The sequence below is a fragment of the Heloderma suspectum genome, chromosome 8 (assembly GCF_057233095.1).
Source record: "Heloderma suspectum isolate Gila_16-S chromosome 8, 16-S_ref, whole genome shotgun sequence".
In the NCBI taxonomy this organism is placed as follows: domain Eukaryota; kingdom Metazoa; phylum Chordata; class Lepidosauria; order Squamata; family Helodermatidae; genus Heloderma; species Heloderma suspectum.
In genome coordinates this window covers 13,044,887-13,069,177 of record NC_139465.1, presented here as the reverse complement: position 1 = coordinate 13,069,177, position 24,291 = coordinate 13,044,887, and positions in this window count along the sequence as shown.

Below are 24,291 nucleotides of genomic sequence, written 5' to 3'. Positions count from 1 at the left end.
TTTATGTTTTCAGAAATGGGGAGCAGTAATTGCTTCTCTCTCCCAGAAGGGATTGCTAGGTGTGATCTCATACCTGCTACACCGGAGTGGGGGACCTCAGGCAAAATCCAGTCCTCCTTGGTTCCCACTGTGGCCCTCACAGGTTCCACACCCCTTCCTCTGGCTCCACCTGCTTTCCCCCAATCACCTATCGTTTGGTGGTTTCCCCACTTCTGTGCAGATTTTTTCCCATTCTAAAGGTTGAAAGACAGACTTCTCTTAAGGCTTAGTTTCTGGCAGGAAGAGCTTTAGGGTGCAGTCCTATGTCCCCTAGACAGTGTCTGGGAGACATAGGATATTTCGGTTTCTGGGATCCGACCTCGGAACCAGGGCTCTGACCTCAGAGCCCAGAAACCACATTCCCTGCCCCCTCTCCCACCTCCTCATAACCAGCATGGTTCTGTCCACACTGGCTACATCTCCACACTCGGAAACGGAGCACAGAGACGGAGAAAAGGGGTTGGTCCTGGGGAGGGGGAGGGGAGGAGACCACAGCAGCCCTTTACATAGCTTCCTTTGCATGTCCTGGTCTCCTTCCCTCCATCTCCCCAAAGCCAGGCCTAGACAGCCAAGATCACCTATCTAGGGAAAATGCAGGGCTACCAGAGCACGGAGGCAAGGATCGCCTCTGCATTCCAGCCACCCTGCACTGGATACTCGGCAGCCTTCAATGCCGAATATCAAAATGGGATTGCACCCTTAAGCTACAATATGCTGCCATTGGGGGGGCTTATCCTTGGCCCCACGCCTTTTGCCTTTAATCCCACCCATTGGAATGCACCTCCCTCCCCCAGAGAGCTTCTCTGAAACTGAATTCAGCCCTCGTTGGTAGGTCCCTGTGCAGCACCTACCAACAACAAAGGCATCCAGTCTGCAGTGCTCCATTTTGAAACTGGGTCTAAAAGGGGAGTCCTCATGGCTGCAACATCTGGCCAGCTGTGGGACTTTACTGTTTCTTCCCCCATCCCCTGCTTTTACAGTTCTGGATGAAGGGCTTTGATCAACCTACCAGGTGTTGCCTCCTGCCATGCAGGCTCCACTGCTATCCTGCTAAGGTTTGCCCTGACTCCAAGTCTCTGCTCCCAAGTCTCACGGCCTCAGGAGATTCTTCTACCATTTATTTATTCATTTGTTACATCTATATCCCACCTTTTTTCCTCTTGCAAGGAACCCAAGGTGGCTTACATTATCCTCCTCCTCTCCGTTTTATCCTCACAACAACCCTGTGAGGTAGGTTAGGCTGAGAGTCAGTGACTGGCCCAAAGTTGCTCAGTGAGCGTCATGGCCGAATGGGGACTAGAACCCAGATCTCCCAAGTCCCAGTCCAACACTCTGACCACTACACCACACCGGCTCTCTGTTTCATCATCCATGTGACCATCCTACCCAGCCACATGGCCGACAGGGGCCAGTGTGAGACAGGCAAGATAATTCCACACTCCAGGCTTGTTGGTGTTTCTTTGTGGTAGTTTTTTGTTTGTTTGTCTGCACTGAAATATGCAGGTTGATCAAAGTATAAGCACACCAAGACCCTTGTATATCGCAGTGCACTCACAATGGCGCACCGAATGTTAGGCAGTGTTGATAAAGTTTCTAGGCAAGAAGGATACCAGTTGTGTCAATATTTCCCAAGATGCTGTAGTAACACATATTCATCTTGTCATATCACTGAATAAATAGATGGGGAGGCAAAGCAACATGAGAGGCACAAAGTAGGTAAGGTGATACATGGCATTTGTTGTACTTCAATTACCTCCTTTGTATAATGTCAGGAGGTAAAAGCTAACAAACCATAACTTTTCCTGACATTTCCTCCCTCTGGTGACCAATGATGGATTTGCCTTGAAAAACATTCATCATTTTGCAGCATTGTAAAGCCTATTTAAAAAGGAGGCGGAGGAGGAGGAGGGGGAGGAAAAAGGTAAAGGAGAAGGAGGAAGAGTTAAATACAAAATCTCAACACTTATCTACAAAGATGACAAGTGTGATTCAAAAAGCCTTTTATGCATTCCCCACGATCTCTCCCCCCCCCTCACAAAAAAAGCAATGGCACGAAACCCTAAGTGGACAGATGGTTACTTTCGGCAAGCTTCTTTATCAGGCAAAGGTGATCACCATGGGAAGACAACAGTTATGGGACATGCCTCATCTTTCAGTGTTAAAGCCTGATCCACCCATGTAGCAGGAAAAGGTGAGAAGGGCCAAACTGCATACAAAACTCTAAATAGCAGGCACAAGAGGGTGAGGAAAATCAGGACTGGACTGTGGCATGTGGGGAGAGGTGCTAACCCTTTCCTTCCCCACTGCGATCCTCATGAGAATTCTCCCCAAGCTGCTGTCAGCCACGTATTCATATACAGTTATGAAGACTCACCAAAAACAGGATTCATCTGTAATGTCTATGTCTTTTTATCTACCCTTTTCTCTTTCTTCTTTTCTAAGGAGCAACATGGCTCCTTATTATTTATGTATTTACTTGTTTATTTGTTACATTTATATCCCACCTTTCCTCCAAGGAGGTCAAGGAGGCATATATGATCCTCCTGTTCTCATTTTAACCCCGCAACAGCCCTGTGCGGTAGGTTAGGCTGAGAGTCAGTGACTGGCCCAAAGGCACCCGGGGAGCTTTATAGCTGAGGACTAGAATGCAGGACTCCCGAGCCCCAGTCCAATGTTCTAACCACTACACACCACTTTCTCTGTCATTAAATCCTGTATGGCCAACTGCACAAACACTTAGTTCCACTAAACAATATTCCTCCCCTGCACATAATGTATCCAACTGCATATTAGAATGCACAGTCCGGGTACCACTTTTGAATGCTCCCCCAATTTTTATTTTATTTTTTAAAAAAAAAACTCCTTCCACATAGAAACTAGCACATAAAGTAATGGGCTGAGCTGGAATCTTTCGCTGTGATGTGCTGAAGTTGTTTTACTCGCAGAAATTGTGGTTATACCCTGGTGGAGTATTCAAACAAGGTATTCCCCCACCTGCACCCTGAACTCTGAAGTAGTAAACTGTTCTCTCCAGTGTACAGGTTCTGAGTGCCATAATGCAAATAATCCTCTCTATTTCTGATATTCCATCTCTGAGTGCCGATGTGTATGTAGCCAAAGCTGCCCCACCCATGCACAAATGGAAAGCATCGGCAGGTTTGGGGGACCCCAAGCTTTTTAGAAGTACAAAAATAATTTAGACAAAAAACAAAAGGGGGACCCCAAAAAACCACCCGATAAGGACTGAAGATGCTCAGTGGTCACAGTCTGCTGACTGGCTGTTGGGCATGGAACTGGAATAGAGTAGCTGTAATCCTGAAAACGAAGCGCTCAACCCTTCGGCACTTCGTTGCAGGTCCCACTTGTCTGCTCTACCATCTCAGGATCCTGCTATCACATCCCACTGCATGTGTAGATCAGACCTAATCCATAAACCCCAGCAGACTGGGTCAGTTAATGAGTTATTACAGAGCAAAAGGTCTGAACGTAGGAATGGCATCATCTGAACATAGTGCAGTAGACACAAGTTGACCTTGGAGATTAACCTGCAAGAAGGGACAGATATGATGATGGTGATGGTGATGGTGATGATGGAATTCGCTACTACAAGATGTAGTGATGGCCACCAATTTGGTTGGCTTTAAAAGGGGGTTAGACAAATTCCTGGAGGAGAAGGCTATCAATGGCTACTAGAACTGATGGCTATGTGCTACCTCCAGCATCAGAGGTAGTAAGCCTATGTACACCAGTTGCTGGGGAACATAGGTGGGAGGGTGCTGTTACACTCATGCTTGTGGATTTCCCATGGGCAGCTGGTTGGCCACTGTGTGAAGAGAATGCTGGACTAGATGGACCCTGGGTCTGATCCAGCATAGCTCTTCTTAAATTCTTACGTTGTGATGATGATGATGATGATGATATGTCAAGGAAACCAAATCCTCCTCCTGCGTAGTGAGGCAACAGAGACTTGCTGTGCAATCCACAAACTCTTTTATTCTGATAATATCACCTCTTCACTTGAAGAGTGACTTCAAATGCTGGGAGCTGTCCTCTGGACCTGATTAGCTAAATAGTTTTGTTAAGAGAGCTACTGAAAGCAGGGCAATTGACTTTCAACTAATGGACAGGTTTCCTGCCATGCTCTACAGGTTTTTTCTGGGCTCCTCCCTTCAGGGAGGATCCTCTCGACCTAACTTCTGATGGGCAGCCAATCTGGTCGGACTCCTCCCACCTCCTCTCAGCTCCACCCACTTAACTCGACGGCAGGCTCTGGCATCTGTCAGTTCCACTGCTTCCTCCACCTCTGACAGAGGCTGGGTTCCCACAGGGAGGGGGGAAGAGGGTCTCTGAGCCTGGCCCTCCTGCTCAATAAGCCCCTGGGAAAGTTCTTTGCTGCCTCCTGGAGAGTCTTGGGGAATTTTCTCTCCCACTCTTTGTGTCTGCTGGGCTTCTTCTAGCTCCATCTCTGAATCTGAATAGGAGTGAGAAACCAAACAAGAGAGCTTGGGCCCAATTCTGACATGATGATGATTAGATGAATGCAACCTGAGTGTCAACATAATCTGCAAATCAGTTACGATAGGATAACTTCTGTGTTCTGAGATACCAGGCACTTTAAATACGCTGCTTCTGTAAGAGCTAATTTGTGAGGGTGTTAGAGAAAGAACATCTACTGGTGTAAAGTGACTTCTTCCACAACCTGACAGATCTGGAAAGGAGCCCCATGGACAGTTAGCAAAGTTGCATCCAAAGTGTACGGAGGTGTCATCTCAGTGTTCTGTACTTCCCTTTCTGAAAAGTCCATTAGAGGTGCCCCAAACGTTCAAACCTAATGCTCGTGCATCACCATCACACCATTATAATGACTCACTCAAAAAGTTTTGACTCTCATGCAAATTTCACAAGATCGAAGTCTGGAAGTTTACCAGAAGTTAAAAATACTTTTAATAGAATAGGCTTTTTAAAAGCCTGCAGCAAAATAATCTCCGTAGCAGCTTTCCCCAATCTGGGGCCTTCCAGATATTTTGGACTACAATTCCCAGCATTCCTGGTAATTGGTCATGCTGGGGCTGATGGGAGTTAACAACCAACATATCCAGAGGCCACAATGTTGGGGAAGGCTGGGATACAGAAAGAAAATGAATGAAAAGGCTGGGGAACATATGTTGCTTTCAGATCTGTAACACAGAAATTGAATTTCTTGCTTGCCACTGGGAGCTTCTCTCTTGATACAAAAAGCAGCTTCACGGGGGTAATTTTCAGCAGGACCATGGCAGCAGAAGAAAGGATTACATTCCTCCTCCCTGTTCTCCACAGTCCTGATCCTGATCCTACCAACACAGATATATGTTATGACATTAAACCACAGGTTCATTGTCACACATGTAGTTTGACCCTAAGTCTATCTGTTCCCCCGCCCCCGCTGCCAACCTGCAAGCATTTGAAAATTGAGATGCAGTTCAAATTTGATACTGGGGGGTGAAAACAGGGTGGAAATCCTTTCCACTTCTATACAGCATGTGTCACATCTAAACTGAGTTGCTATGTTTACATAGGCACTGTTAGGATGCTTTTGTAGCATACTCTTGCACCATGGATGCCAGGCACGCAAAAGCTTCAGGCAACATCGACTGTGGGCCCAATTTAACCAGAAGGCAGCCCCACGGAACACTGCACATGTAAGATGGATGGGTGGTTGGTTGTTTTATTCACCCAGCATCACACTAAAATTAGAAGCAGTTCTGAGCAACAGGACTACGTTGTCTCAGCAGGAAACTAATGCTAACCGAAGCCTTGTGTAGGCTAACAAGTGGTCAGCTGTGGTCAGCAACTAGTGTGCTAACTGCTAAGCACCTCCTGGAGCTGCTGGCTGGATTGTTAAAGGGCCCTTGCCTGCTTTTGAAGCCTGAGACTTCTGCAAGGCTGTGGAGATGTGGGTTCTGTTGGGAACTCATCCTTTGATCCAGGGGATGATAGCAGGGCTGTCCACCCCAGGGTTCACCAGCTCTGGACTCCCAACTTCTGTAAATTTCCCAGAGAGCTTCAGATTGTTGTTCTTTATTCCGTCAGTCGCTTCCGACTCTTCATGACTTCATGGACCAGCCCACACCAGAGCTTCCTGTCGGCCGTCACCACCCCCAGCTCCCCCAAAGTCGAGTCCATCACCTCCAGAGCTTCAGATATGGGGCGGTATAGAAATGTAAATAACAACAACAGGAGATCCAAGATGACCGAGGGAGGAAGAAGGGTGTGACTTGAGAGATGCTAGGGCACGACAAAAAGCAAAGTGGGAAAACTTAGGGGCAGGGCTCAGACACTCCACCTGGATAGCCACTCTTGGAAGCCAATGTAGGAGGGAGCCACCCTAAAGGAGGGGCATCGCTGGGCAGCTAGCTTGGCTGGGAGGTTCATAACCTAAACTGCCAGCAACTTTCTCTCCCACTGGTTTGTCTCCTCTGCTTAGAGATAGTTGATAATTTGTTTAGAGCCTGGGGGCAGCCTGAGAATTTTCCTTGAATCTACATTTGTAGAAAGATTAGACTTTAGCAAAATGAAGTCGTATTAGCCTGAAGCTTTGTCTGTTTTGGTGTTGATTGTGAAGGGAAAGGATGATCCAATTCCGACAGCATGGCCATCTGAGAGCGGGGGGGGGGCTGATTTGGCCCTCAGGATTGAGATTTCCTAACCCTGACCTAAGCAAAAGAAACAGGGGTAACTGCCTTGTCTATCTAGAGAACAGAAATGTTGGCAACTTTCAGAAGTATTATGCGATGATGATGATGGTGCATCCTCAGCATCATATCCCCAACTAGATTTGGAATTTTTGGAAAGAATAATTTCCATCACTATGGAACAGGAGAGCCAAGAGAAAATTATTTATGTCTACAGACTGCAATATACTTTCACAAAATCTGATATGGAAGAAACATTTTTTTTTTCATTTTTTTGCCTCTCTGCCACCTCTTTTAATGTCCCCAGAAGAACTCTGTCTACCACAGCTATCAGTTACATAAAAAAAATTCTGACTTATGAAATGGTTTAAGACCGTTCTCAGAGGCAAAGATGCTGGAAGAATAACATTTTCAAATTCCACAAGCTGAAAACAAGGAAACTGTAGCTAACTATATTGGCAACTGTGAGCAAAACTAGACATTAACTCAGAAAACATTAGTTCCCAACCCTGTATGAATGTGTGAAGTCACCTCTTCTCTTAGTGTTCCACACTTTGACCTCCCCCATTCCCATTTTTTATCAAACCCATATGAGCTATTTGTTATTTATTTCCATGCGCTTAAAGTGACATACAACCAAAAAACCAAAACTACTTCTAAAGATGAAACTTCCTATTGCAAGTGAAATATGGACCATTTGAAGGGGACTATTGACGAGCAGGGGGGGATGCTTAATCCCAGTCACTCTCTCCTATCCTTTCCAGAAAATGATAGCGAAGGAGGCATGTTAATAGCTATTATTAGTGTGTGTATTTACACAAAAAGAACTGTAACCAAATACTTATCTATGAAATACAGGTGGATAGTGAAATGCGGAGACAATTAATAAACCGAGCGCTCCTAAAATGGTGGCATGAACCAAATGGTATATAAAGGTTCAGAATTATTCTGTGTCTTAAACACCAACAGTGGAAATGAAGCTATAGACGCATAGCTGTTCGTTAAGGCAAAGGTCATAACAGCCCACCATAGTGGCTTTCCTAAGTTTGATGCTTGCACACATTGTACTGATGAACCACAGTCTGTTTGGGGCCTAGAAATTAGAAAAATTGTTCTGATGCAAAAGTTGTTTGTGACTTAGAATTGTGTACAACACTGTGTTAAGAGGAACTGGGTGAGAAGCGTCTGTGCATTTTGCCCCATGAGGAAAGACTCAGACTGTAAAAACCACAGAGAACAAATTAAGACATGTGGGGAGTTTCCGTAGCGATATATACTATGTCACTTCATTATTCACAGGACAAGTGTCCCTAAAAATAGAGGAAGGGTCCGCCAAAAAGAGCTAGACCACCAGTAAGGGTCCAATGAGCTAGCTTAAAATATTAAGGTTCCCATATATAGTAGTGCGCCTGACTTTTAGGACATCTGGCAAAGAAAGAGAGTATAAAGTCTGACCTCATATTAGCTTCAAAGTCTATTTCTTCTTAAATCAAAGACAGATCAAACCCCACAGCCATGCATAGGGGATTGTTAAGGGAAGTAGTCCTTTGCTGGCAAATTGTGTGAAGTTGTCTTTTATAATTAATAAAAGCAAACTCTACTCTTTCTATCCAGTTGACTAATTGTGGGTCAGTTCTTTTTAATGCCAAAGACAAGCCACTTGCTAGAACCTTCAGCTAGACATAACAGGAAGGGTGTGGGAGAATGCAAAAACTCTAGGAAAGCTTCTTGATTAAGCAACGGTATTTAGAATATTTCAAATTGTTAAGTAGCATTATAATTGGGCAAGGGTAATACCTTTTGAATTGTGAGTAACATATTGAGCAAGGAACTTATTGGAAGGACAGATACTTTTGGCCACCTAATGCAAAGAGAAAATTCCCTGGAAAAGACCCTGATGCTGGGAAAGATTGAAGGCAAAAGGAGAAGGGGACAGCAGAGGATGAGATGGCTAGATAGCATCACGGATGCAATGAATATGGACTTGAGCACACTCTGGGAGAGAGCGCAGGACAGGAAGGCCTGGTGTGCTATGGTCCATGGGGTCACGAAGAGTCGGACACGACTGAACGACTGAACAACAACAACAACAACAAATTTTTTGGGCAAGGGATCTGTTTACGATCCTTTGAAATTAAACATTTGTATCAGTTGGGCAAGGATCTAAGTATCTTTCAAATCATTCCCATATAAGATCCAGTGTGGTGTACTGGTTAGGGTGTTGGACTGGAACTCAGGAGGTCCAGGTTCTAGTTCCCACTCAGCTATGAAGCTCATTGGATTAATTTGGGCCAGTCACTGACTCTCAGCGTAACCTACCTCACAGGGTTGTTGTGAGGATAAAATGGAGAAGAGGGGGACCATGTGAGCCACTTTGGGTTCCTTGCAAGAGGAAAAAAGGTGGGATGTAAATGTGATGATGGTGGTGATGATGGTGATGATATCCTACTTCCCCAACTCCGAAAATCCCTAGTATACGCAAACACTTCTGCACCTACAGTCTCCATGCTTTCCTACCTTGGATTTTTTCCCCCTACGTTCCCCACTCCCCACCCCAATGGGGAGTGGGGAATCAGAGCTGAGCTAGGAAAGGGACATAATAAGAAGAGTCCTGCTGGACCAAACCAAAAATCCATCAACTCCAGCATCCTGTTTCCCACAGTGACCAGTCAGATACCTCCAGCAAGCTCTGGGAATAGCCTTCTCCCATTGTTGCTCTAGCAGCTGGTACCTAGTACCTTGAAGGTTCCACATAGCCATTGCAACTAATATCCCAGTTCTGTCCTCTACAATGGGGGTGCAAACCTCAGCCCTGTGGCCCAGATCTGGCCTGCCTGGAGTCCCAATCCAGCCCTCCAGGGTTATCCACCAATTATTTGGCAGTTTTCTGGCTTTTGTTTTTAGAATTATGATGCTATTGGTGTGTGTGTGTGTGTGTGTGTGTGTGTGTGTGTGTGTGTGTGGTGTTTATGGAGGTCGTTAACTGCCCCGGGCACTTTGTGGGGAAGTGGGGGATAGAAATGAAATAAATAGTATGTACGCATATACACTTTATTCAATTTCTCATCATTTGGTGACTATACACATTACATTTGTGTACAGTCATCACATGTACAGGAGAATGGGTTTGCATCCACTTTCCCCCATTATATATGTTCAGCTTAACAGGGCTTATGCATGCACGGCTTTTATGCAGAATGCAAACAGAGAAGGCATGGCCCACAACTATTTGTTTGCTTGATTATTTAGGTATTTATAGCCCACTTTTTGTTCCCAAAGAGCCTTGTGTGGCGCAGAGTGGTAGGCGGCGGTATTGCAACTGAAACTCTCCCCACGACCTGAGTTCGATCCCAGCACAAGCTGGGTCTCGGGTAGGCGGCTCAGGTCGACTCAGCCTTCCATTCTTCTGAGGTCAGTAAAATGAGCTTGCTGGGGGAAAGGTCGCCACGACTGGGGAAGGCAATGGCAAACCACCTCCCTATAGTCTGCCATGAAAACGCCAGCGAAAGTGGCGTCCCTCTAGGGGTCAGTAATGACCCGGTGCTTGCACAGGAGGAACCTTTCCCTTTCCTTTCCTTTTGTGCTGAACAGGACTCCCAAGGTAATGTACAAAATAAAAAAGAACATTAAAACAAACTCAGACAAATTCAACACGAGCCTGTTGTTCATGACACATATGTTGACTTTGTGTACATATGCGTGTACATCTGCACAGTACTTTCATGAGTAGCAGAATTTGAATGCATTAATGTTGAAGAAGAGGTAAACGCTGAGAGCATATTTGACATGGGAAGGGTTAATATATGTGTCAACATGCAAAGGGAATGTGAGTTAGCTAAGACTCTCTGGGGATAGCGTGGCAGTATCTGCATGATGTTTGTTCATTTCAGGGGGTGAGGGGAGAGAGAGAGAGAGAGAGAGATGCAGTTTTAATCCTGCAAAAGTTACATTTTAAGAAAATATCAGCCTGTAAACTGGTGGCACGACAGCATAGTTCGACATATGTCCTCCTGGAGATTGTCAAAAGGAGAAACAGCTTGGTTAACACAAATGGTTTTGAACCACAAGTTGAATACCCCCCCCACGCCATTTTAATAACTCCCAAAATTGTAGAGGGATATTGAAACAGCATATTAGGGGGGGGGTTGTTTTCTTAAGTAAGAATGATGCCAATATTTCCCAAGTGTTTTTTTTTTTTTTACATTTTTCTAAGAAAAGAACCTTCTTCCCTCACTGCAGAAAACAATGCCAGTTTCTCTCCATGTCCCACATAACCAGAGTCTGTTAAGATGTACACATTTTCTGTAAGATGTGATTCTGCCTGCAGATAAATAGGGGGCACCGGTGCACTGCTGCTCTCTTTCACTTATTTTGCTTTCTTGTGAGAGGTGAGAAGCCAATTGTTTTGGATGTTGGAACCTGGCAAAACGTGTCCTAGAAATGTAGCAAGTTCTACACAGCCCATCATGACTTTCGCCCTTTGTTTCTACCCACATAAAAGCCAGCCACAGTGTTCCTACGAGCACTGGCTTTTTTCCTTGTCCTTTCTTTTTTAATTTGGCTGTTATTTAAGGGCAATTTCCACAGCAATGCTTGCTTCTTGTTTTTTTAAAAAAACTCTCCACAGGTCTCTTCAACTTGCCATGCTGTAAGCATAACCAATCACAAAAGGTTTAGTTCCCATGACAGTTTAAGAGAGGCAGAACTCTTCTCTATCTTTCTCGGATTTAATTAAGCCTGCTGGAGTGGAAAAAACCAATAGAAAAGGGGTCCAAATTCTCTCTCTCTCTCTCTCATCTTTGCAATAAAAGTGACCCTGGATTTATACCAAACAAATTGAGGACCGCAAAAACTAAACAAAATGGGATAAAAGAGACTGTTGGGGATCGGAGTAGTAGAAGAACAGCTCCAATGCAGCCTTTGTTTATACAATTTCATCTCCCACCCTTCAGCTTGGTTGTGTTCCTTGGCTGCCTTACAGTTTAAGAAATTAAAAACCAAACAATTGTTGTTGTTGTTCAGTCGTTCAGTCGTGTCCGACTCTTCGTGACCCCATGGACCATAGCACGCCAGGCCTTCCTGTCCTGCGCTCTCTCCCGGAGCGTGCTCAAGTTCATATTCATTGCATCCGTGATGCTATCTAGCCATCTCATCCTCTGCCGTCCCCTTCTCCTTTTGCCTTCGGTCTTTCCCAGCATCAGGGTCTTTTCCAGTGACTTTTCTCTTCACATGAGGTGGCCAAAATATTGGAGCTTCAGCTTCAGTATCTGTCCTTCCAATGAGCAGTCAGGGTTGATTTCCTTTAGGATGGACTGATTTGACCTCCTTGCAGTCCAGGGGACTCTTAAGTCTTCTCCAGCACCACAGTTCACCAAACAATACAAACATCAAAGAAGCACAGTGTGTAACTAAGTTCAGCAACACACTAAAATGGGAAGGGAGGATTTTCATTAACAGCTTAAAAGGTCTGGGACTTTTAAAATCTCTTAGACTGGTTCTGAGAAGACCAAAGACTCCGCACTAGGGCATGTCTCCTTAGGGACAGAGTTCTATAAATGAGTCGCCATCCCCACTTAAAAGTCCCTCTTTACGGTTACTGCCCACCTCACCCCAGAAGGTGAGGGCGCTTGGGAAAGGCCCTCTGATCACCTTAGTGCACATGCATGCAGCAGCGGAGGCTGGGGGCTCTGATGTCAGTGGAGCGGTGAGTCTGCTCTGGGTTTCAGTCACAGCCAGTCAGAACCAGTCAGAACTCTAAAGGAGCACCTTGGATAACTCCTTTAGAGTTCTGACTGAAGCCTGGAGCGGATCCACTGCCCCACTGACATCTTAGTACACCGGCATGCTCATCTGGCAGTAAACCAGGGGTGCTGAACCTCAGCCCTGTGGGCCAAATCTGCCCTGCCTGAGGTTCCAGCCCGTCCATCCAGGATTGCCCTGAAGGTCATGCCTCTTCCCTGCCCTGGTCCCACCCATTTCCCACAACCTCCAATCAGTCAATGGATTCCCAGCTTTGGGATGTTTTCCCCCCATCCCAAAAGGCTGAAGTGGCTCTTCGTACCGGCAGTAAGAAGTTGTAGCTAAAACATGCTGGTGTTTGGGGTAATTTTGGCCCTACCTTTGCCTTTGGTCCCACCGCCACTGGAATTTGGCCCTCGGGCTGAAAGAGGTGCAACACCCATGCAGTAAATCAACCCGCTGAGTATTCTCTTCCAGCATTTCACTGGTGGCACAACGTGCACATAAAGTGATGCTTGCTTGCAACAACCCCCCCTGCCCTGAGCAGAACCAGACCCAGATTTGGGGGGCCTGGGGCAAGGTGCCCTCAGTGGGCTCCCATCTCCTCTCCAAGGCATCACTGCCCCTCTCCCTCTGGACCCAATACATGAAACTGACCAGGGGGGTGCACAAGGCAAGTAGAGGAGGCTGTTCTTTCCTCCCACCACTGGCATTGCTGGCATGCTCAGAGAGGGCAGGTGGACAACCAGGGACAGCAAAGAGGAGGAGCTGCTGGGCTGGAAGGCTGCAGAGAGTGGCATTCCCACCCCCCACTCCTGCAGGGCCTCGGCAGGTGCCCAACAGTGCCCACCCAGGTCTTAATCCCGAACGTTATTCAAGGCAAAATAAATGCCTTTTCCTCACCTTCTGATTATTTGGGGATCTATTTTTTTCCTTTTTTGAAGGCAAATTACACTGCAGTCATATGAACCTCTGGGAAAAATGTGCATAAACTGCAATGATTTAACCAAATCATACTGGCTTCGTTAGCAAATGTGAAATAGAGGAAATGCCTCACTGGGTGATAATCCCCGGGCATGCTTGTTATAATAATGCAGCAGTTAACGCCATGTGACAGCATGGTGGTGGGGGGATTCTTCCCACCAAAAATCCTGCTTTCGGGTTATTTAGGATCAGCCTTATAGCTTTCCCTCTACACACTTTTTCTTGCCGTTGTTAATTAAGAATGTGTACCACACATTGTCCTGAAAGACTGGGGTACCTTGTGGTGATATGGAGAAAGGCTCTCCCAATCTACGTGGTGAACCCCTACCAGTGCCAGCTCTAGGCTTTTGAGGGCCCTCAGTGGGCCCCCTTCTTCAGTGAGCCTACCTTCCCACCACCATTGCCACCAGCCACTGTTTTGCCTCATCCTCTTTCTCATCATTGCTATGACATGCTTGCTTGACAGGCAGAGAACCAGTGAGCAAGTAGGCAGGGGCATCCACTGCTCCTCCTTCTCACTGTCATTGTTGTCTGGACCAGAATATGAGGCAGGTGAACAAGCAGGTTGCGATGGTGAAAAGGAGGAGCAGGTCTAAGGCGCTCTCATCAGTGGGCCCCTGCTGGGGTGTGGGCCTTCGGCAGGTGCCCAATCATGCCTACCCTTGACACCAGCCCTGACCACTACACATGACCACTCGACCCTTCCTACCACTCGACCCTTCCTAACACCTGCTGTAAGGAGCAATGTGCAGACCAATCCTATCCAGACAGGGTGGCCACTTATGCATCACCAAAGAAAGGGAAAACATATTGCCAAAGAGAGGACACAAGAGGGCACAGATTTGCATGAGTTAATTTACATGTATATAGGCAAATTTAGAAATAGTCACTACAATTTAGACAGAAATATAATAGCTCAGTGAGAAGTAGGGATGTCTGTCACGGGGGAATCCAGCCCTTTTTGGGCCCACCAGCGTTCTGAGACATCCCAAAATTGTCTTGCATTTGTGAACCAAGCCGTGGATTTTCCCTGAACTCTGGGGACATTTTACGTATTTTTTGTGTGCGTCGGTCATAATTTACACAAATTACAGGCACAATTTAAAGATTCTACCCTTAATCTTCAAACTGGATTTGGATTTGACAAGCCTTCAGATCAGTGGGGCCATCAACACAGGATTTGGGAGCAGACGTCTGAGGCCCTGCTCATCCAGACAAGCAGGAGGGCCCCCAATGCAGCATGCCTGGCTTACCACATTCTGAAGTAAGCAGTACACATTACCATCTAAAGAAGTGGCCCCCCATAAGAACATTATGTCCAGGGTCTGAAATAATCTAACCTCATCACTGCTTCATATAGAGGACCCCCTTCAAAGATAGGGCTGTCCTCTGTAAAGTAGGACACAGGACCACCTTCTACTGTCAACATACAAGGCACTTTACAACATAACTATGAGGAGGACAAGTCCCAGCCCTGACGTGATTAACAAATATCTAGTCCGGCCTTCCCTAACCTAGTGCCCCCCCGATGAGTTGGACTGCAACTCCCATCATGCCCTATGGCCATCTTGGCTGGGAATGATGGGAGTTATAATCCAGCACAATGGGAATAATGGAAGCTGCAGTCAGTGGTGTAGCAGTAGATTTCGAAATGCAGGCACTTCTCTTGACAGTCCCCATAGCCACGTCCCCAAGGAGGGTCCAGAAATTCAGGCAGCTGTGTTGAACCATATCAACAAACCAGTTCTACCAGTTTTCATCACCATCAGGAGCAGGTCTTTTGTAAAGCTATTGGGTATTCATTGACCATTCAAGACCAGGCCATCCCAAAATACTTTGCAATACAACCGGGAACAATATATTGTTGCTGGGAAATATTGTTTCACCCAGCTACTATGAAGATTGCAGCTAAGCTCAGAGGGAACAAGGACATCTGAGCAGGGTAGCAGATGATAATCCCTGCCAATTAAAAAATGCCAGCACTGCATCCCTGGGAGCCCTGGCTCCACTACACCACTGGTTGCAATCTCAAGATATAGCGATAACCAACAACTTGGGTGGCTTTAAAAGGGAATTAGACAAATGTATGGAAGATAAGGCTATCAATGGCTACTAGTCCAGATGGCTATATGCTACCTCACTACTACGGGAAGTACTAGTTCCCCTCTACTCAGCCCTGGTTAGGCCTCATCTGGAGTTCTGTTTCCAGTTCTGGGCACCACCGTTTAAGAAGGATGCAGACAAACCGGAGAGGGTTCAAAGGAGGGCAACGAAGATGATCAGGGGACTGGAAACAAAGCCCTATGAGGAGAGACTGAAAGAACAGGCATGTTTAGCCTTGAGAAGAGAAGACTGAGGGGAGATATGATAGCGCTCTTCAAGTACTTGAAAAGTTGTCTCAGAGAGGAAGGCCAAGATCTCTTCTCGATCATCCCGGAGTGCAGGACACGGAATAATGGGCACAGGTTACAGGAAGCCAGATTCTGGCTGAACATCAGGAGAAACTTCTTGACTGAGCAATATGACAATGGAACCAATGACCTGGGGAGGTGGTGGGCTCTCCCACACTGGAGGCGTTCAAGACGAGGCTGGACAGCCATCTGTCAGGGATGCTCTGACTTGGATTCCTGCATTGAGCAGGGGGTTGGACTCGATGGCCTTGTAGGCCCCTTCTAACCCTACTATTCTATGATTCTACCTCCAATATGAGAGGTGGTATGTCTACATACACCATTTGCTAGGGAACATGAGCAGGAGCATGCTGCTTACTGCACTCGGGTCCTGCTCATGGGTTTCCCGTGGGCAGCTGGTTGGCCGCTTGTGTGAACAGAATGCTGAACTAGATGGACCCTTGGTCTGATCTGCCATGGCTCTTCTTTACGTTCTTATGTTCTTAATACATCTGGAGGACCCAATCTAGCCAATCTTCAGTTTGAGTTAAATACCTTCCATCTGGGAATTAGCTCTTCTTTTTTCACACATTCAAAGCAGCCCTTTTGTTATATTATCTGTTTTCTGAAATGTATTCCCCGCATCCCCTTTGAATGCTCATGGTCTAAAAAGAATTCAGCCAGGAATGTTAAAAGTTCACTTTTGCCTTTCATTATGGCTGACACTTCTCCTGAAAATTCTGTTTTAAGTTTCTGCCTGTGCTTTCATTAAGTTTTAAAGGGGGGGGGGGTCCCCCTCACACACAAAAAAATGGTACATGCATTTGCTTTTTGTTCTGAAATGGAAAATGGTCTTAGAACACAGCTTTCTGGAAAACATGGTCAGTCTTTTGTTGTGCTGAAATGCTCTCATATTATCATGGGAGGCTTTATATCCTTCTATTTTACTTCATAAAAGTTAGTGAGGGGTGAATGAATATGGCTGAAATGAAACTGAAATTCCATCCATACATTAAGCTGTATATCTAAAGAGTATTTTTCTCTCTGTGTTATTGCTTTTTCGGTTCTGCACGGATCCCTTCAGGAGTATGTCACTGTACTTTAGTGGGGACTTGAATGTAAACAACAGGGCACAATGTTGCACCCAAAGATGGTGAACGGTTATTTTGCGTGGCAGCTTTACCATTGTTAGATTATAACATTGTGGCCTAGTTCTCACTGAGGGTGTAAACCTGTGTCTGCACCACTTTAGGGCCAAACTCTGTACTACTTCTATAAAAGAAGAGCATTTATCAACTACAAAAGAGGGCCTTCTCTGTGGTGGCATTTCCCTCCCCTACGGGTGTTACACTAATGCTGTACTCTTTTCCAGCTTTTTTATTTGCATGGGCATTTAAAACATTGTTTATCCTTAAAGCAATCCATTCAAATACAGATTTAAAATTAAAAATATAATATTTTTCCCCTTTGATAAAATACCTTGCATTTAGTTTAACTGACTAATTTTGGAAGGTTTCATGAAGAAATAGATGAGTAATAATTTCTGCCAGAGCTGGAATCAGTTTATTAACTTCTGGAACAGATGATGATATTATCAAAACATCATTCAGGATATATTAATTTCATAGCATGTACACTTTTGGAAATCTATGTTGAAGCTATTCACTATATAGCTTCTCTTTGTCTGAGAAATATATTATTATATCCTTGAGAATTCTTATTAGATTTAACATTGGTAAGGAACCAATATTTTAATAACTATTTGCTTAAAATGCTGGTACTGATTATAAACTCCGTGGTATAGTATTGTGTATTATTAACCCATCCATAATGCTTCCCTTGATTTTATTAATTTTCTAACTTTATCTGCTATGCATGGTTTTATCAAATCTTTATTACATTTTAATAACTTGATTAATTCTGTATCTGTTAGAAATGATAAGGTTACTGGTTATGTTAAAAAAATATTTTACAACACTGAGGAGTTGTACACATTTATATCAATATTATACTTTAAAACTTCCAAAATTCAATAAAAGGATGTCAAGTTCTAAGGAAAAAGAATCATAGAATCAATAGAATAGTAGGGTTGGAAGGGGCCTACAAGGCCATCGAGTCCAACCCCCTGCTCAGTGCAGGAATCCAAGTCAGAGCATCCCAAAAGAAGAAAAGAAAGAAACATCACAATAAAACATAAAAGCAAAGCACTGAAAACTGAAACAGTGCAACACAACTATCAACAAATATGAAAATCTGTCAGAACAGAAAAGTCTGAGGGTGAAACTGACATAAAAGGTGCAATCCTATGCATGTTTAGACAGAAAAAAGTCCTACAACTCCCACCATTCCCCAGCCAGCAGAGCTGTATTATTTATTTATTTATTTATTTATTTATTTATTTATTACATTTATTGGCTGCCTTTCAGGGCAGAAGCCCTCCCAAGGTGGCTTACAGCAATAAAATACATACAAACAGCTAAAATATTAAACACAATAAAAACAATAAAAACAACAATAAAAGCAAACAATAAAACCAGCAACAATGACAAGGCAACAACGGCAGTCGTATCAAGAGGACACAGTAAAGTAATATGTTTTCAAGGTCTTCTTAAAAGCCTGCAATGACAGAGCATGGCGGACTTCCAATGGCAATGTGTTCTAAAGGTGTGGGGCCACTGCAGAGAAGGCCCTTTCATATGTAATTTATTTATTTATTTCATTTCTATACCGCCCAATAGCCGAAGCTCTCTGACTGCTCTCTAATCACCCATCTGACTGCTCTCATGGGTGGGCAAATGAGAAGGGCCTCTGTTTCTGATCTTAAATTGTGCACAGGCTATGGGTGACAGTGATCCTTCAAGTAACTTGGTCCCAAACTATTTAAGGCTTTAAAGGTCAAAACCAGCACTTTGAATTGTGTTGTTGGGGGTGAGGATCTGTCTAAATCAGCTGGGGAAGTCATTAATGGGATCAGAGCAGGGCTGTAGGGGGAATTAAACTCTTCTTCTCTCTCTTCTCTCTCCTGCTGCCATCCTGAAAAGAAAAAATACACCCTCTTCTGAATTTAGCATCTGCTTTAGTGGGAAATCCCCCGTTGATGCCGATTGGCTCCAGAAGCTTGGGGGCTCTCAGGAAAATGTTGTCTTGGGCCCCCTCCTAACCCAGGCATCTAGATGACGGTCTCCTTGGCAGCCATCACTGCAGCCACAATCTTTGTTTTACCCAAATGCAAAGTGCTGAAGGTTCCCTTTCTGGCGTACTGTGGGTAAACAAGGCTGGCCACTGCCACACACACGCATGCACACACACACACACCCTCAGACGGAGTAGCCAATATTTTCTGGCACATTACAGTTCAAGAACATAAAGTGCAGCTTCCAAGTACAGCTTCCAAGGGGATTCATTCATTTCATTTCATTAATTTGTTTATTTATTATTTATTTCTTTACAGCATTCATATACCGCTCCATATCAAAACCAGATTTCAGAGCAGTGAACATAAAAGGTAAAACAGTAAAAGGATAACAAGATTAAAGCATCATGTTAGAATTATGCTTTTAAAAAAACAGAATACCCAAACAACTGTGGCATGTTCTGTCTAAATATGCACAATTCTATGCATGTTTAGGCAGAAAAAAAGTCCTACAACTCCCATCATGCCCCAGCCAGCATGGTTAGCTGAAAGGATGCTGGGAGTTGTAAGACTTTTTTCTGTCTAAACATGCATAGGATTTGCACCCTTGACTTCCTTAATGCCCTACAGCCAAAGCTCTCTGGGCGGTTCACAAAAATCACAACCCCAAAAACAAGAGAATAAAAACAGAGTAAACATAATATTAAATCTTTTACATAATTTTTTAAAAAAACAATTTAAAACAGCTAAAAAACAGAGATCAGACCAAGGGGCTCATGTAGCAGTGGGCTCACATAACACCTGTCCCGCACAGGCATCACCACCAGTATGGACTCGAATGGTGGCCATGTGTCCTCTTTTACAGAAGACAGCTTGAAGGGCTGTCAGAGGACTGTCCACTGTTTTGAAGGCATCCACTATTGGAAAGGTTCTCCTTTCCAAGTCTGGTTTGAAGATAAAGTACCCTAAAAAGGGAGAGCGGAAACCTTGAAGTTGATGAAGTTGAAGAACCCAGACAGCAGACTCAACAAGCAGGCACGCAGGTCACCTGGTCACAGTACTGTGATTCTATTTAAATTATACTAATAAGTTCTACATTTGCATTTATACATGTAAATAAGCACGTGAAAATCCTCTGCGCATCAGTGTTGGCTTTTGTCCTCTTTCGGCAACATTTAAGTGGCCACCCTATTCCAATATTTGCTTGACTATGCTGTGTGATGGTGGTGAGCCTGGTCCCTTCCCTCTCATCACTTGGCCTATTCATATTCATATCCATGCATCCTTTGGTTAGAGCTAATGAAGAATAGATGTCTTTACTCTCAGGATCTCAAACCAGCAACCTTGTGGTCAGAGGCAACAATGTTGCCTGGGACTCTGTTTGCCTGGGTGTAGAAGAGGGGCCGTAGCTCAGTTGTACAGCTTATGCTTGGCAAGCAGAATGTCCCAGATTCAAGCATCTCCAGTTAAAGGCATCAAGTAGCAGGCAATGAGACCCTGGAGAACGGCTGCCGATCAGTGTGGACCATGCTGGGCTAAATAGCTATAAAGTCTGACCTGGTATAAGGCAGCTTCAGATGTTTCACAGTGCCCTCTTCAGGCCCAGAAGGGAATATGCGTGTGTAACATCAGCCCCTACCATTGGTCGGCAGTATGAAGCCACGGTATTGGGCAAACCTAGAACAAAGACTAGAAACCAGGCCTTTCCTGCTGGTCAATGGTGCAGTATCTTCTGCCTCCTGTGTTTCCCAGTTCCTGGAGAACATGCAGTATATGCCTGCATTTGGGAGTGGCCTGCCCACTGCCCTGGCTTGGAGAGCTGGCAGTTGCTAATTATTCTTCACACCACGTCTATAAAAGTAGCCAGTATGAAAAGCAAATCACATCTTTCCAAAGCATTTAAAATTAGCATTAGGTGGAATCCAAAAAGTCTTAGATCAGAAATAAATTCCTCCTGATGGTTCAAATCTCTCTCTCTCTCGGAATATATGTTCATGTCCCATGTTACTGAATATTAAATTAACTTCTAGTTGAGCTAAAGATAACATTGGCTTTATAGAAACATTTCCTTCCAAATTTCCAGTCATGAAACCAACCATATAGAGACATATGCCCTCACCCGGCGCCAGCTTGTCTGGCTAAAAGGGGGGGGCATTGCAGGAGGGTGGGGTGACATGACGCAGGGGCCTTTGATTGGTGCACCCCAGTGGCACCACCATGCAAGGAGGGGCAGGCTGAGTTGCCTTAAACTCAGCCCCCTTCTCAAACTCAGCTCTCTGGCTCAACGCAGCTAGAGAGAACTACAGCTCCGCCAGAAACGACGAAGGACGCCGGCCTGCTGGAGACCGGCGTCGTCGCGCACGCTGAGGGCCCCGGCTCTTGAGGCTGCAGTGCGCGCGCCCCCTCCTTTCTCCTCGGTTCACGACGAGGGACTTTGGCCTGCTGGAGAACGGCTTCGTCCTCGTTCCAGCCGCCTGGACCCAGAATGCTTCTGCACGCCAAAATCTTCGCTTGGTGATACTGTTCGCCTCTCTCCCTCCTTCGCCGGCTCCTTTCCTCTCGCCCACCCGCTCGGTCTCCTCGTGTACTCTCTCTCCTGCCCGCTCGCCCGCCCGCGCGCTCGCTCAACCCGCCAGCCCGCCCACCCGCCCGCTCGCCCTGCCCACACACCCGCTCACTAGGCCTGCCCGCACGCCCAGCCGCTTGCCTGACCGGCCCGCCTGAGCCGAGTCGGGGCGTGTATATCACAGCCCAATTGGTCGCCTCCCATGGGCTTGGGACGTCTCCCCCCCACCCAAAAAAGTAATAAAAATAGCGTTGCCCTTATTTTCGCCGTAGTCTACGTAAATCTTTACGTAGACTACAGTGACCAAAAAAGGAACGGGAATGGCGGCTCCCTATGGGGGCCGCCATTATCCGTACGCGCTTTTTTTTTTTTTTAAGTCACCCGTGATAGGCTACGTTAATCGTCACGTAGCCTATCACGGGGGCATTTTTTTTTTCTTTTAGTGGAATGGCGGGGGCGGCAGCCAGTCGAAAGACCGGCTGCCGCTCCCGCCCCGGACGAACACCCGCCGAACCGCCGGCCGGACCCGCCGCCGGGAGGGACATTCGGCAAAGGTAAGTCCCGTCCCGGCGGGGGGGCGGAGAATTTCTCCCCGAAACTTGTTCGGGGGGCCGAACACGTTGGTGCTCGGCCCCCCGAAGTTTCGGGGAGAAATTCTCCGCCATCCCTACTGCCAAGGCCCGATTCTGACTCTGATGTGGACGCAGACCCGGTACTGGCATCAATTTTTTCTCATTTGGAAGCTGCTGAGCGTTCCTCGGACATCCCTCCTCCTCCCCTGGCCAGGCACAAAAATCCTTGGTGGTCCAGCACAAACGAACATGACAGCAGACCCAACGCTCGTTGCTCCTTTCTATTTCAGATCGCCTGGACGCTATTGAGGCATCCACCTCCTCTTCATCGGCTCTTCCAGAAGGCTCATCGCCTTCAGCGGAGCTCCTCCCTTCTGCTGCCTCATCTCCCCTGGGCGCACAAGCAACAACCTCGTTTTTTTCCAGCTGGGGATCAGAGTGTGCCCACGATTGGTACAGCTCATCTCTGGGTTCAGGGCACCCCGACGCCATTGAGGCCTCCATCTCGCCTTTGCAGGTTCACCATGGCAGCACCCCACCACTGTAGGCAGTCCACCTTCCTGCGGCATCTCCGTCAGCAGTGATCCAAGCAACATCCTCCTCCTTGGGGTTTCGCCCAGGTGACACAGCACACCTGAAGGCGGTCCGCCCTCATGAGGCATCTCCATCAGGAGCAATGCAAGTGGTACCGCCTCCCTTGGTCCCAGGGACCCAGACACGGCTGCCCTGGATATGGGTGAGATGACTGCACCTCACCCCAGTTGTACAGACGGGTGACCCTTAGGGCTGTGGGGTTGCTGCCTTAGCTTACCTACCTGGGGGTGGCTGTCCCTCCCAATGTCATCTCCCTATATGATGCCCGGGCCTCCTGCAGCTCCGTCAGTCACACCCCAGTAACCCCAGCCGCTTAATGCATCATCTTACAGGGTTTTTTCCTGGATTAATTAGTATCCCTTGCCTGCCCCCGCCCGTTTTGGGCATCCATGTAAGGGGCATATCAGATCCCTATGCTAATCTGGCGAGTTGTATTGTCACCAGGGCTACTCCTTCTCGTAATGTCTTTCACCCGAGGAGGTGTGCAAATGGCTTGTTGAGGCCTCTCGCAGGAGGGCCGCCATTGCCCTTCGCTGCGTAAGGACCTGTTTGACCAGGACCTTTCACTCCAATTTTGACTCCTTCCCAGCTGGGGTCAGCAACAGATCTGGCAGTGGCCACATTCACCAGGTGGTCTCCCGCACTGGCCCTCGGCTTATGGCAGGTCCACTGCTTCACCACTGCTATCTGTGCTGGGAGTAAAGCCCCAATGGGCACATGCTCCCAGGACGTTTTCATCGTGAATGCTCCCTTGTAGCAGTCAGCACTCATGCACCTCTTGTCCAATGCTTGGGGAGGGTAGGGTCCCCTTGGAAAAGCTGAGGCAGTAGGAAGCTCTGGATGGCCAATGCCTAGTAAGGTTGGCGCCAATACTCCGGCTTTAAGACACTACCCAACTGGGGGAACGCGTCTTAACTTGGAACACGGTTTATGCTGGGTTCTAGGGTCCCCTAGCATTTTTTCTTTAGGTCAACATAGACCATCCCTACCTCGTAAGCAACATTTCTCCTCGCTAGGCATTGACAGGTTCAGGAGAGGTTAACAATGCAGTACTGGCAGAAGGGTTTTAGCCCCCCCCCCTTTTTTCCACACCCCGTTAGCTATTCTAGGGATCTCCCTTCTCGAAATGGTGCCCAGGAAATCCTCTAGGGAGTTTATCCTGATTCGTAACCTCTTTTTCCTGAGGGCCAGTCAATTATCACGAGATCCCTGATCATCTCTGCTCAGTGTGTCACACCTCTTCGATGAGGCAGCTGTCTTTGTCTGGGAACCCGGCCACGGGTCCCTGATGGGCATGTGCTACATGGAGTCCAAAGATGGTGGTCAATGTTCTGGCCTAACGCAAGTATTGCTTCCCTTTTCTGTTACTTCGGTGCCCCTTAGCTCACAAAGGCTGAGGGCCTGTCTCCCACAGCAACCTTCGGTGAAGCCAATCCGATACCCTTAGGTGTTATTCTCACCTCCCTCAGGACAATTTTCAGGTCCGTTAGGCACAGCTCCAAGTAGTTATACATCAGGCATGGCTTCAACTTAGTAGGGCTTTAATGGCACCTCCTTCCGGAAGCGTGAGCCTCTCCTCAAAGCCGGACTGCGGACTCACATG